The following is a 16,649-nucleotide window of genomic DNA, read 5'->3' on the forward strand; positions in this document are numbered from 1 at the left end:
AAACCTCCATCTTTTCCCCATAATTTGAGATACCATCTTTATCATATATTAAAGGCCCATATTTTCTGCTCTATTAATTTATCTGTTCATGAACTAATACAACACTATTTTAATTACAAGGGTTTTACAATATGTTCTAATAACTACAGAGACAACCCACACCTCATCCCTCACCCCCATATACCACTTTATTTTTTTTTTTGGCTATTAATGCTATTAATTTGGCTATTAATGTTTTGCCAACAAACTTTATGAGCAATATACTAAGTTCAGGGAAGCAAAAGGGAAGAGGGAAACTGATGGTTAAAATTAATTTTATACTTTATCAAAAGTATATTGATATCTTTTTAAATTTATTTTTAAGTTTTTATTTAAGTTCCAGTTAGTTAACATGCAGTGTAATATTAGTTTCAGGTGTACAGTATAGTGATTTAACACTTCCATACCTCACAACAAGTGCACTCCTTAATCCCCATCACTCACTTCACCCATCCCCCCCACTTCCCCTCTAGTAACCATTACTTTGTGCTCTATACTTAAGAGCCTGTTTCTTGGTTTAACTCTTTTTTCCCCCCTTATAATCATTTGTTTTGTTTCTTAAATTCCACATATGAGTGAAATTGTATTGTATTTGTCTTTCTCTGACTGACTTATTTTGCTTTCATAATACTCTCTAGCTCCACCCGTGTTGTTGCAAATGGCAAGATTCCAGTCTTCTTTATGGCTGAGTAATATTTCATTGCTCCTCTTCCTTATCCATTCATCAGTTGATGGACATCTGGGCTCTTTCCATAACTTGGCTATTGTTGATAACGCTTGTATAAACATCAAGGTGCATGTATACCTTCGATTAGTATTTTTGTATACTTTAGGTAAATACCTACTAGTGCAATTGCTGGATCATAAGGTAGTTCTATTTTTAACTTTTTGAGGAACCTCCATACTGTTCTCCAGAGTGGCTGCACCAGTTTGCATTCCTACCAACAGTGCAAGAGGGTCCCCCTTTCTCCATATTCCTCACCAACACCTATTGTTTTTTGCATTGTTAATTTTAGCCATTCTGGCAGGTGTGAGGTGATTCTCATTGTAGTTTTCATTTGTATTTCCCTGATGATGAGTGATGTTGAGCAACTTTTCATGTTTCTGTTGGCCATCTAGATGTCTTTGGGAAAATGTCTATTCATGTCTTCTGCCCATTTCTTAACTGGATTATTTGTTATTTGGATGTTGAGTTTGATAAATTCTTTGTGTATTTTGGATACTAACCCTTTATCAGATATGTCATTTGGAAATATCTTCTCCCATTCTGTAGGTTGCCTTTTAATTTTGTTGAAAGGTATTGATACCTTTATGATGCTGAGATTCCTTAAGAACATAGTACACCTCATTCCATTTATTTACATCAAAGCTTTTATGTTTCCTTAAGTTTCATTTAGTTATTTTACAGGTACTTATTTTTCTATCTATTTATTTATTGCTATAGCAGTGGAATCTTTTTTTCCATTATGTCATCTTATTGATATCTGTATATGCAAAGGCTATTGCTTTTTTTTAAAGATTTTATTTACTTAATTGACACAGAGAAAGACAGTGAGAGAGAGCACAAGCAAGGGGAGCAGCAGGCAGAGGCAGAGGGAGAAGCAGGCTCCCTGTGGAGCAAGAAGCCTGACTCAGGGCTCAAGCCCAGGATTCTGAGATCATGACCTGAGTCTAAGGCAGATGCTCAACTAACAGAGCCACCCAGGCGCCCCAAGGCTATTAATTTTTATATGTTGGATTTTATAACTTGTTATATTTCAAAATTCTCATGTTATTTAAAGTAAGTTTCCCATTGATTTTGTTTTCTACATATTAACATAACTGAAATTACTCCAATGACCGCTCATATCACTAAAAGAGAGACAATTACACACTAAGTACCATCTAATGGAAATACACAACACCATTTATGAAATGTACTAGGTAAAACAAAAATCAAGCCTGGAGCAGATCAAGCCTCTAGATCCAATTACTAATTGAAAAGAAGCACAGGGGATAACAGAACACATTAAATGACAATACAGGGTGCAATCAATAAAATTCTTAACTGAAGGACATTCTGTAAGGAAGTAAACAATGTATTCAACAAAAGGGTGAAGCAACGTATAGAAACTTAACATTTGAAAATTTCAATGAAAATAGAGTATTTTATATTATACTTTATTTTTATAGTCATTTAAATATATGTAATTTATTTTATATTAGATTTTGTAATTATAATTATACTAATTCAAATATGCATTTTATATTTTTTACACTGAAGAGAACAGGAAAGAATGTTTAAGTAAGTTTCCCTTTAACTTTTCCCTAGGGGAAAGCCACATAATAAAAAGTTTATTTTGAAAGCAGGCAAAATGAAGAATAAAAAAGAATATAAAGAAGATGGGACACACAGAAAACACATCACAATATGGTAAATATAAGCCTAAACATATCTATAATTTCATTTAAAAAATCCAGCAATATGCTGCTTATAAGTGACACCCTTTAAACATAAGAACATGCCTTAAATATAACACATCTTAAATATAAATATAAGAGAGGATGAGATTAAAGTACAGAAAAAGGAATATCATACAAACACTAAGCAAAATAAAACTGGTGAAGATTAATACCAAAGTAGACTTTAAATCCAGAAGACTTAGAAAAAATAAAAAGATACATCTCATGATAATAAAAAGGTCAACCCACCGGAAGATATCACAATGTACAATCCATGTTCCTATATCAGAGCTTCAAAGTACAGAAAGCAAAAATGGAATGAAAACATAGAAAACCCATGTCACATATGAGAGACTTTAAAGCAAACCTCTCTTCATAGCTGATGGTATATACAAGTAAAAACAGAAAAGATACAGAAGACCTAAACAAGATTAATGAAATTAACCTACTTGTCACATAAAGAACACTAAATCCAACCCTGATGGAATAAACATTTTCTTCAAGTATACATGCAGTAATTACCAAAATGATAGTATGTTCAGTCTGAAAGTAAGGTCTAAAATTTTTCAAAGCTTTAAAATCATCTGAAAGCATTTCCTTGACCAGACAAGAATTATGCTATAAATCAGTTTAAATAGAGAAAAACCTAACATACCCAACTATTAGAAGTTAAGCAATTCTATTCTGAAATATATTATGACTATATATTTCGCAAAGGAAATTTCACAAAGGAAATCAGAAATTAATTTGAACTAAGTGATAATGAAAATAAAATATGTGAAAACGTGTGGGATACAGCAAAAGATATGCTTGAGAGGAAATCTATAGTATCAAATGCATATGTTAGAAAAGGAAAAAATATGAAACATAATGATCTAAAATTTCTTCTGAAGGAATTAACAGAGGAACAGAAAATTAAACCCAAAGAGAGTAAAATACAGATAATAAAAAGAAGAAAATGTATGAATTAAATAGAAAACACACACATAAAAAAAATCAACACCACCAAATTTGGGTCATTTGACAACACTAATAAAAATGATACACTGCTGTTAAGACTTACTAAGGAAAATAAAAAAGAAGGAATAAATTCCTAATATCAGTAATGAAAAATGAAACATCAAGTTAGAGATCCTAAATTTATTACAGTAATAAGTAGATATCATGAAGAAGTTTTGTGCCAGAAAACTTGAAAATAAAGATGAAGTGGAAAAGCGTGCAAAACAATCCAATAGATGTAAAAAATCTAAATAATCTCATATCTAGTAATTTGATCCCTAGCTATGGACCTTTCCACAAAGAAAACTTTAGATTGAGACAATTTCCTCAATGTTCTTCCAAAGACTTACTAAAGAAAAAAAGTTACACAAAGTGACCCAAAACAGAGAGGAAATACTTCTAATTCATTATGGGAGGACAGTATAAACTTGGTATCAGAAGTTGAAAATGTCATTACAATGTAAGAAAAAAAAAAGCATTACTGGACAATCTGTACAATAAACACAGATGCAAGACTTATATGCAAAAATTCTAACCAAAGTATTAGGAAATCACATTCTTTTTTTTTTTTTTAAAGATTTTATTTATTTATTTGACAGAGACAGCCAGCGAGAGAGGGAACACAAGCAGGGGGAGTGGGAGAGGAAGAAGCAGGCTCATAGCGGAGGAGCCTGATGTGGGGCTCGATCCCAGAACGCCGGGATCACACCCTGAGCCGAAGGCAGACGCTTAACCGCTGTGCCACCCAGGCACCCCTCATTCTTTCATATATGTAATGACTGTACCCTGGCCAAGCTGAGCTTATTTCACGAATGCTAAGTTGGTTTAACATTGGAAAACCAATACAACTCACCACATTAACAGAAAGAAGAAAAGTTATCATTGATCATGTCAATACTCCATTCATGATAAAACCAGGAATTGAATAATTTTTTAATCTGATAAGGAATATCTATAAAGACCCTCCAAAACACATCAAAGCTAGTAATAGTATTTAAAGCTTTCTTACCAAGACTGAGAACAAGACTAAGATGTTAGTGTCACCACTTTTTATTCAACCTTGTACTGGGCCTTCTAGGGAAAGGAAAATAAATTAAAAATACATGGCTTTGGAAAGAAAAAATAAAGGTATCATTATTTGTAAATCAGAAAATTTTAAAAGAGTGTACAGATAAATATCAGAATTAAAAAACAGATTGAGTACAGGCAAACAATAAAGCAGGGTCTTTTTTTAACATACAATAACATATCTGCTACTGGTATAGGTCACACTTTCTTCCACTGGACAGAAAAATTACTGATTATATAAAAGACAAATATTGATAAGAAGGACTATAACAAAAATGAGAAATTCTGTTTATCTAAATACACCATAAACAAACTCAAAACTTGACAAATTAAGAAATGGGAAAGGATATTGTTTAAACATACACACAAACACATAAAAGCAAAGAATTCATACGGAGAATATATAATACACTCCTATAAATCAATAATAAAAGGCTATCCAGTAGAAAACAATAGAAACATTTATTTAGCCAGGCACTCTCAAAAAGTCACATTCACTTCGTCAACTTAAAAATGTGACATACCTATAAATACGGTTGGATGAAATGACATGAGAGCTGGGATTTGTTTCAAAATCGCCCAGTGCAGTAACGGCCAGGAGCGTGAAAACCGAAATGGGAAAAGTGTGGCAATGGTTGATGACTATTGCAGCTGTGTGATGGGGCTATGGGAGTCCCTGAACTAGTGTTGTGTCTTAACATATTCCGGGATAAATATTCAAGAAGAAAAAGAAAAACTGTAGGTAAGCAAAGTCAGGACATAACGTGGTTCTGAATAATGGCCAAGTACAGTCCATAGAAACTTTGCTATATTCAGGGGTAGAAGTACTAGGACTCACACTGGTCATATAGTGAAAAGACGAAACTATTTTCAAATCCTAAACTCCCACTTACCTTTTCAATAAATTCCAATATTGGATGTTATCTGAGGCTGTCTCTTTGCAACCTTAAAGACTTTCATATATTGAATAAATTCATTGAGGAGAACTATTTGCTCATTCATTTAGCAAGTATTTATTTAGTATTTGTATGCCAGGAGAAAATATGAAATATTTGCACAACATGGCTTTATTCTCTAGGTTCTTTTAAGACATGATCCATCAAAATAACAAGTTGTATGTGTATTTGTGCGTGTGTGTGTGTGTGTGTGTGTGTGTGTGTATAGAGCAAACATGAAATGACTTTCCTGGTGCTTTAATTTTTTTACTCTGACTTTTGATCATTGTGAACATGCGTATATGGAAGCTAAAGGGACAAATCAGCTATGTTCACTCAACTAAAATAATTGAAACAAAAACAGTTTTTTCCATACCTGCAGACCCTACTGCAATCAACCAAACTGTATTGATTCACAATAGCAGTTTCAATTTTAAAAATAAAAAATGGGAAAAATATGCTATTTATATTAATTGCATTAAAATAAAATATAAGGTGATATAAAGGTAATATTTTATATAATTTTTTCTTTATCCTCTCCTTTACCAGGTATATAAATTCCAGGAGTCTATATCCTATAAAATTTTGTGTACTTCCAAACGTTGCATGCAGTAAGCACTTAGTAAGTATCTTAACTGCAATGAAGATATAGATTTGCATATTCTTTTTAAAAGAGTGTACTATTATTTCAAGTAACTTATATATATATTTTTTAAAGATTTTATTTATTTATTTAACACAGATAGAGACAGCCAGAGAGAGAGGGAACACAAGCAGGGGGAGTGGGAGAGGAAGAAGCAGGCTCATAGTGGAGGAGCGTGATGTGGGGCTCGATCCCATAACACCAGGATCACGCCCTGAGCCCAAGGCAGACGCTTAACCGCTATGCCACCCAGGCGCCCCTCAAGTAACTTATATTTAAGCATTTCCCGAGATCATGAAAGTAAAACGATAGTATTTTTAAATATTCTCTGTACAAAATGTAACGAAATGAATATTAATTATTTGTAGGGGCGTCTGGGTGGCTCAGTTGTTTAGCGTCTGCCTTTGGCTCAGGGCGTGATCCCGGTGTTCTGGGATCGAGCCCCACATCAGGCTCCTCCGCTGGGAGCCTGCTTCTTCCTCTCCCACTCCCCCTGCTTGTGTTCCCTCTCTCGCTGGCCATCTCTATCTCTGTCAAATGAATAAATAAAATCTTTTAAAAAAATAATTATTTGTAAAACTCGTACAATTACAGTAATAGAAACAACTTCATATTTCCACATCCATTATTAAATAGGGAGGTTTTTTGCTCATACTCACTTCCTAAAATTTTTCAATTTGAAATTGGAATATACTGAGTCTTAATTTCAAATTCAGTGTATTCCCTATCCCAAAGTTTATGTGTTCCTCTTTATTAAACTGCTTGAAAATTTGCAAGTGTCAGCTGATTGAATGCTAAAGAAAATTGGAGTACAATTGAATTGTGTGCTGTTGATGAAATTCACTTTAATTTGTATACATAATCTAATTTGAGTATTATCCAATTTTAGAAGGCTCATTTTTAGGAACACAGAAATTAAAATTCCCTGGAGCATAGTAGTATTTAGGTCAAATCCAGGTTCCAAACTTAATGATTTGATTTACTTATTCTTTACCTTGTTAGATTACAGGTACAAGAAATTATGTCTTCTAATATAATTATACCAGTATTGTGATAGGCAGAAAAAAAGAATGGCCCCCCCAAAGATGTCTGCATTTTCATCCCTGGTACCCATTTGTATGTTATGTTACATTGCAAGGGGGAGTAACGGTTGCAGATGAAATTAAGGTTTCTAATCAGGTGACAGATGACTTCAAATTGGGAAATTTTTCTGTTATCTGGGTGGGTCCAATATAATCATGGAGGACATTAAAGGATAGAAGTGGGGGGAGAAGTCCTTTCAGAGTAATGAAATGTGAAAAAGACTCAATTGGACATTCTGGCCATATAGATAAGGAATTGTTGGATTGTTTCTGCTTACTGTATTCTTGACTGGCCAGTTATTAAAGATTCTGCCAAATTAGCTGCATATATACACATTGTTGGAGAACACAGGAAAAATTTCTAGAAAGGGAACTCTGTGGACTGAATTGTGCACCCCCCCAATTCATATCTAGAAACTTGAACCCCCAATGAAACTGCATTTGGAGTAAAAAAGTGATTACAGCTAAATAAGGTCATAAGGGTGGGGCCCTGATAGGATTAGTGCCCTAATAAGAGATACCAAAGAGCTCAATCTAGGATGGGAAGGAGGCTGTCTGAGAGTCAGGAAGACAGATTTCTTTAGAACCCAAATATGCTAGGATCCTGAGGTCAGACTTCTAGTCCCCAGAGCAGTAAGAAAACAAATTTCTATTGTTTAAGCCACCCGGTCTATATTTTGTTATGGTAGCTCAACAGACTAATACAGAAACATATTGAGTGAGATGAGCACAAGACAGATTTTTTATTGCAAAATTCTTGAAGATCTGAATTCTTGAATTTTACAGTGACAGTGACTGTGGTTCTCCTACTCCTTGAAGGCTTGACTGACCTCAGGCCTTAGTTTCTTCCAGCTCCAGCTCATGTAATTTGTGGCCAATCCTCCTCTGCCCCAGGATTGTTATGATATCATCATAATGTCAATCTCCACCTTCCTGCTCTCTTTTACTCTGTGTTTCCCTGACCTTTTCCTCGAAGTTGCTTCAAGCCTCAAGCTTGCAAAGTACTTTCCCTCTGTTTCTTTTTAGAAGTACATTATCATTACTGGCATGCTTACATGGGTCCAAAAGTACTCTACGTAAAATAAATGGTAAAAGAGATTAGAAAAGAATAAACAGTGTGCATCCCACACTCTAGTAAGTGGCTGCATCCACTTTCAGTATTCATAGCTCACAGTGGCTGTGGCTGTGAATAGATACAGACATAAATACAAAGAGAGAGAGAGAGGAAGAGAGAAAGAGAGACTTACTTTTTGTCAGACATTTCAGTGATTCATAAAATAATGAATTGTTCCATAGGGAAGGTTGTTAAATGGAATATGGGTATAGTACATAAAAATGAGTTTGATTTTTCCTGTGTCTTCTGGCTTTTACTGGTATCTAAGAGACTAGATCCACTAAGAACTGTCTTTGCCTAAGATCTCATGAAAAGGAAAAAAAATAACCATGTTTTTTATGACTCAAATCTTATCCTTTTATTAGTTCACTGGTTACCTCCTTTAAAGTACTGATTGGTTCATTAACAGTCACAGGCAAAGAAGCACAGTGTGTGGTATGTGATGGGTACAGCACCGACCGGGGCAGGTAAGGAGTGTCTCCTCTTCCTTGATCACTCACAGCAAATGTTGTCCACAGACAACAGCTATCACTAAGGCGCAGTAGGCAAATATGCTTGTTCTGTACACTATACACCTTATTTTGTTTCCTGGTTCTAGTTTTAATCTGGTGGACTAACGCCTCTGTCTCATCCGTCTACTGTATAACAGCTGTAGTGAAAGAAGGAAGGAGACCTCTTCTCATTGCATAAAAGCTAAGGAAGATCTCTGAAGTGGACTAAGAGAAGTTTGTATTCTTCTGGAAGATATAAAAGAAAACTATGGGTATTAAGATCTCTGAATATTTTTTATAATCACTATGTTGTTAATTATCAAAGATTTTACTAAATGATAAACGATAGGTTCCACTGGCCCTTTGCTGAAGATCATTCAGCCACACATAGAAATCAAATTAGAAACTTGGTATCCTTAAATCTGTAGACCTTTCCTGTGTGTGCTGAGTGTTTAGAATGCAATCATCATCTAAGAAATTGCCAATGTGCAAGGACTGGAGGTGACTTTGGGGAAAACAGTATGAAATGAATGAGATAGAGAAGGTAGGCCATTCCATCCCTTTTTCATCCTAAAAAGCTTAGCAGCTTCATACTCAGATATACTCATTTCTACCAAAACAATCTGAAAAAAGGTCTGTCTTTACCTTATCCAATCAAGGCCACTACCTCAATAAGTTAGAGAAAGCAGCACTGAAGACAACTAACACTTTCACTACCCAACCGTCATATGCTTGTTCAGGATCAATCACCAGGATCTCTGCCTCCTCAGATGTCTGCAGAGATGCTGGGCAGGTGACAACTATAACTGCAACATCAACTACACACACACACACAGACACACACACACACACACACACACACACACAGACACACACACCCTATTGCACTCCAATTTAAGCTGCTTCCAAAACTTCCTTTCTTCCCTAGTAGTGGCCAGTATCACTATTTTGCTTTCCTATTACAATAAAACAGAACAGGAATGGATTCATTCTGGCCAGAATACAGAATAAGGGATTTAAAAAATTATAGAAGGAAATACATTCTTCTCACTCAGGCAACGTCCAGGCGAGAGGAAGTGATGTCAAAGAGATGTGTCTTAGTGCACGCCCTGTGTTTACTTCAGGCTGCAAGCCCCCAGCACGTGCTTCTTTGCCCCACTGGACTTTATTTCTAGCACATAAGTTCAAAGATAAATTTATTAAAAATTTCAAGACAGAAACTTGAAAGCATCACACCCCAACCATGAGCCCAATTAGTTTGGGATCCTGTGAGACTCACTGAAATAAATTTCTAGACCCCAGATGGAACTGTTTCTGAGTAATGTTCCAGCAAACTGGAACTTAGGTAGCTTCTGCGCCCCTGTAAATGCTCTGTTTGACCAGAATGATAGTACGTCTACTCAGCAAATCCCCCAAAGCCAAGCCAACTCTGGGCTACCTACTTAATTCCTTGTTCCCTATTCTGTATCCTCTAAAAGCTTCCTGACTTCGGCCCCATTCTGCAGTTTTCTTGACTGCTTCGTGAAGTTTTAAATAAAGTTTGTTTGTATAACTACATTGCCTTCTTTAATAATTTTTTAGCAGACGACACTGGTCACATACCCATAAAGCCAAATCTAGATGGATGGAATCGGGGTAAGAGAAGGGAGGAAATGTGTGAGTAAAATGAATATCTGCGAAGGAATTCCAATTTATTTTCCATACAAGGAAATCTTATTTATCACTTATGTCTTGAAATAGGAGGATTTGATCCATCATTTTCCCCAAAGATCGTTTCTTTACTAGACAGAATCCCCAGGAAATTATCAGTATGGTTAAAAGCTAAAACTCAAATAAGCCATCTAAAACCAAACAAAAACAGTGACAGGGGTATTATAAAAGTCATCTGGTAAAAGAGCAGTATCTACAGACTCTCACAAGGTAGAAGGTAATTCTGAGAATCATCCTGATGTTCGTGACTCAATTGCTCAATGTCTCTACCTTTAAGAATTTATTCTTCACCAGCGTGAGAGCAGAGGACTGTAATTTATAAGCTAATATAACTATGTCCCATAGGCCAAATTCCCATTATAACACATGGAAAGTTGAAATCCAGGAATGAAGACATCGCCTGAGACTGTGGCCTTTGAGCCCCAAACATGGCCAGGCTTTGAGAAATAGTCTCACAATTTGTGCTTATTTCTTATTAAGCAGATGTTTTTCAGGAAGCAGCAAAAAAACATGTTTTGTTTCGTTTTGTTCTATTTTCTAAAGGAAATAGGGGAGTTCCCAGATTCTAAGCAGTATGCTTGTATTCCTAATCATGCAGAAAACTCTCAGAAAAGGTTAAACCAACCAGTTGTTTTGTTTTTTGAAGTCTTCAGGAAAATGCAGCATTATTCCTAACACTTTCCACTAAAGTACCAGCTACTTCCATAGACACTTGCCTGTACACAGCTCTTGTTTCACAGCAGAGGGATGGGGGAAGAGAACAATCAAGCATGAGAAAGGTGAGGGTAAATTCAAAATCACAGGAGTCCATGGGAGCGACACAGTGGCCAAAGAGCACAAAAGACCACATAGTGAGCTTTTGACACCCTTCGAGTAGCTTGGGAGTTCTTTATTATTCAAACAAAAAAATAAAAGATTATTTCTCCCTAACAAAGATTAGTATAGGCCATTGAACAAGAAGGAGCTCTTGGGACCATAATGTGCTGGGTCTTGGTTCTCATAGAAGTTTTTTTCCTCTAATGAATGCCCAGTGTAATGATTTGTGGTGCTGTCCTGTAAAGACATGCAGTAATCCCCATGAAGGATACTCCAGATGGAGCCACTCTGCTGTCATCTCTCTGCACTCTCTTCCGTCAGCAGCAGGGAGACCCTCAAAGCTGCAGGTTTGCAATGTACAGAAACAGATACAGTTTATTATTCGGCCCGATGTTGCCCATATGTCCACGTGGGACAATAATGTTCTCTTTTCCTATATATGACTTTAAAAGGAATAAATAAATGCGACAGCCTTGAGTTGGTATGGGGCACATAAATGCCCTCTTGATGTTCAATTGCAGGGGGAGTGATCCCTGGAAATGAGCCAGAGTACCTTGTAAATCCAAGGGCCTTCATTTAGTGCTGCCTCTGCCTCACTGACACGGAGGTGCTATGATCTTATTCACTGCCCCATACCAAAAAGCTGTGTGCAATTTTCTGCTCTGCCTGGTAAGGATGATTTAGCCATTGTTATGTTTAGGTCATAGTTAATTTAATCACTCCTAATGTTAATGCATTGTAATGCATATGTTAATACTCACGGCATTCTGCTTAGGGGACCTTTGGGCTATTTAGTGTCAGCCCATTTCACTGGCATAGACCAGGCTCAGGAAGGTTCTTTCACAAAAGCATTTTGCACTCATTAATTCTTACAATGCTCTTGAGTGTGAGGCAGATTATACGCAAAGCTGAAGCAGCAGTACTAGAAGAAATAGTATTTCCTGCTACTTTCTACACGTGTAGCCTTCCTTAACATTCTTTGCCCCCCCCCCCAAAAAAAAGGAACGAGTTACCAGCTAGGCATCACACTTCTATTATCTCCAGCCTGTAGCTGGTGGAAGTCTTGTGTTAGTCCCCTGCTATGCCTGAATGTGGTGCTCAGAAAACAATCCCTTCCCTGTCACACTTGCAAACATACCCATTGTAACACCATCCTATCTGAAAGGAGCACAATCACCCAGACATTACCTCTGACCACAGTATTGCCTACTTTTATGTATAGTCCCTAGGAAAAGTTTTGGTTTATTTCAGGTATTATCAATGAATCATGGACTCCTATAATATCAGATCTAAAAGTTACTCTAGAGATCATCTTGTTCAATTCCATATATATATACACACCGAGTGTCAAAGAAGATAGGTGATTTTCCCAAGATCATTCAGCTAATTACTGTCAAAGATGGTAGTAAGCTGGATTCCCAGAATCTCTGTCCCTTCACTCCCCAAGTTCTCCAGAGACCAGTCTGTCAAAGCCTTGACTGAATTCTGTGGAAAACTCAGATCCTAGGGCCAATGCCCTTGGTCTCTTAGGCAGTGCTAAATGACCATCAGTCACTCGACCAGAAAGTAGTGTGCACTTGCCATGAGCTGGACGTGGGTTTAAGACTGGAGACACAGATATTAAAGCCATAATGAGTCACTATGTTCAGAGAAATCTCTATTTTAGGCCATAACTCTGGCACCCAAGCTGCCATCTGATATTTTTTAGATGGGTCTGGAAAAACTCCTCTTGTTTTGTTGAGTAGAATTAGAAGATAGAGGGTAAAGTCCATTTTCAATGAGGCTGACACCTGCAAGTATAATTTCATCACTTTAGAATCTAACCGACAAAATAGGTAAATATGCAGGTGGAATGACAACATAAGCAACTGGCTTTATATAAATCATGAAATTAAAGCCAAAGTGTCTTTATTAGCTATAAACTGGGGGGAATGAGTGCATTTAGTAGGTACATAGAACAGAAGAGCACAATGGAAGTGACATATTGGAATTAATCATTTCTTCTCTAATTTATTAGAACTGCTTCCTGCGGGAGATGAGATTTCAAGAACTGTTTGAGTGATGAAGAAAAGGGAATTTGTCAGGGAGAATCAGAAGTTTTGTGAGAGAAAGCAATTTGCTCAAGGTCACTTAACTAGCCAGTGTCAGAGTAGGGAATTAAATACACTGAAAAGAAATGAATGTTTCTATAGTGAGTCTCTTATAAGAGCACCTTCAAGCTAATGTCAAGAATTTCCTCCAGGAGGCAGATGAGAATTACAGTAACCTTCATGAAATTACACATTGTGTCTCAGAGAAAAGGGACTCCGAGATTTTTCGACTGAGAAATTTGGGTTCCAAGGGCAGATCTAAACTTCCTTTCTGTATTATCCACAAAAATGCTCTCCAAATTTGTACGGAATCTAGAGCAAGACAAAAACACCCCTCTGAAAAAGATGAAAACTTATTTCACTTAACCTTTCTTCATCTGACAAGTGAAATCCTCATTTTCCTCTTGAAAATAAGAATAATAAATGAATGCAAACATTCACAACCGTATGTCAAGAATCTCTCCCAACTAATTAATCTGAGTGAGAATGGAGCCAAGCAAGCACCTTGGCTGATCACATAAATGCCAAGTCAGAGAGAAATTTCTTTCAACTACTCACATCATCTGGACCTGTAAATTTACTTTCCTTATCATCGCCGCCCTTCCCAGTCCCTGACTATTCTGTTCCCTGCTTGTTCTTCGTAGCAAACATCCCTATTTGAAGTTGTATTACTTTTTCCCCTTCTCTTTCTCTCTTTCCCCCCACTGGAGTGAAGGCTCTGTGAAGGCACAGACTCTCTCTAGCTCGCTGCTGCAACCACAGCACTTAGAATAGGACCTAGCACATAAGTAACATTCAATAAGTATTGGCTAAATAAGTAAATGTCTAACTAGTGTCATAACATGCTCAAAATAATCATATTTCTGTTTTTCCAAATGACAACAAAACACTCAGGGAGTGAAATTATGAACAAACACCGAGGGCAAATAAAAGTCATTTTCCATGATAACAATGTTCCTCCATTTTTAAATAGTACATTTTACATATTGTGAACACATCTTCTTCTAAGTGTGATGTACAGGATTCAACCTATATATACATGGAGGCTTCATCTGAGACCCGAAAGGTCTAGAGATCACGCATGACAAATGATCAAGAGAAGTAACAATGCATTTTTTAAAAGTATATATTATCTTAGAATCAAAGATGTCCAGATAAGAAATAATACAGTTTCTTAAAAGACAGTGTGAGACTACAGGAACGGTCATAGACTAAGAGTTAGCTACCCCTGGGATTTGGATCTTAGATCTGCTATTCACTGAGCCTCTGACTTTTGGGTAACTTACCCAGACTGAGATTTCATTTCTCTCTCAGTGAACTCGATAAAATAACATTTACCTTACACTAATGTTGTTAATATTATAATACTACAAATTATCAGAATAATATTTATATATTACTGATATGTTATATAATATCATCATATTAATAAGTCATGGAGCTAAAGCCTGAAGCATAGTAAAGTTAACCTATTCTTTTTTTTTTTTTTTTAAGATTTTATTTATTTATTCGACAGAGATAGAGACAGCCAGTGAGAGAGGGAACACAAGCAGGGGGAGTGGGAGAGGAAGAAGCAGGCTCATAGCAGAGGAGCCTGATGTGGGGCTCGATCCCGGAACGCCGGGATCACGCCCTGAGCCGAAGGCAGACGCTCAACCGCTGTGCCACCCAGGCGCCCCTAGTTAACCTATTCTTGTTCCTGTCCAGTGCACCTTGCACAATCCACTGTCTACTTCCCCAAAGTCCTCTCCCACCCAACCCACACTGCCCACAGTGCTAAGTGCATGATATGTTTAAGGTATTCGTGGAATTAGACATTTTTCTAAGTTTAGTAATAGGTGAATTGGGGAAGATGGGATTTACGCCACCCAATCAATTAATTCTGGATCATAAATCATTTTATCTGCATGTTTTCAGACCTTAGAAGCTTTTTCAGATGTATTTTAGTAACTTGCATGCACACTCTATTTCTCGTGCAAGACTGTATGTGCCTCACAGGTCGGAGGTGACTGTTACCATTACTGTGTGCCTCGCAGAATCTGAGTGTCCTTCACGTGGCTAGTGCCTGCAAGCATTGTTTAATGACTAAAAATGGATTTGATGAGGACCTCACCGGCAAATTTTTGCCTTTACCATATATCGTATGTGCATTTAATCATTACACAGTAGTACAATTTTAAATAGTTATAATTTTTAAGCTTTATCCTAATACTGTTATATTGTTTTGCAAATTATTTTTAAGTGAAAATTCAAGTTTTTGTGATTTATCGAGTTTTTTAAATCAAACATTTCTCTTAAAAATTACCTTAAACAAAATGAAATGACAAGCTATTGACGGGGAGTTTTCAGCACATATAACAACAAAAAAACTACAGATTTCTTTCAAATAAACATTTAGCAAACAAAACACTAAAGTTTACAAATGCACATTCACAGGATAGGAAACAAAATACTCTAAGAAATGTTCCTTAACCTCATTGGTAATAAGGTACCAATATAGACAGATCTATTTTCTTTAACACATTAAAGCATAACTTTCACCTTAGAATCTTACTCCACCAAAATACATTTTTTATTGCATGGTATGAGGTAGAGATTTGTTTCCTTTTTCCAGTTTGGATAACTAACTTCCCAATAGCAGTTCTGAGCGATCCACGTTTTCCTTGTAGATTTACATTATCACTTCTGGGGTATATGAAGTGTTACGTGTGTGCAGGGCTTTATTGGGTCTATTAGTTTATCTCATCTTGTGGTTAATTCGATTGACTTAATTACCGAAGATTTACTTTAAATATTAATACCTGGTAAGGTGAGACCCTCTCAATGACTTCAATGTTCTGGTTTGTTTTGTTTTGCCTCTTCTCAATATATAATACTTGATGATTTTTGAAAATGCAACCATATTTGAAAGGGCATTTATGATTTTATTTATTTTTAATTCTATCATTTTTAGGTGTTTACATTAAGACGCTTCTGAGGTGGTTTTGGCAGATCCTACTGCATCTTTATTGCATTTCTCTTGGATTACTTTGAGTTGCCTAGCAGAACAGGCAACATAATTTGTGGGGCCCAACATGAAATGAAAATGTGATGCCCCTTAATCGAAAATTACTAAGAATTTCAAGATGGTAAAAAACACAGCATGGAAGCAAGCACTCTAACCTTTCTAAACATACAGGTGTCATTCGCATGGAGCCAGCTCTAGCCCCGTCACAAGCCT

Source organism: Ursus americanus, chromosome 4, assembly GCF_024610735.1.
Source record: "Ursus americanus isolate L20-20 chromosome 4, mUrsAme1.1.p, whole genome shotgun sequence".
Classification (NCBI taxonomy): Eukaryota; Metazoa; Chordata; class Mammalia; order Carnivora; family Ursidae; genus Ursus; species Ursus americanus.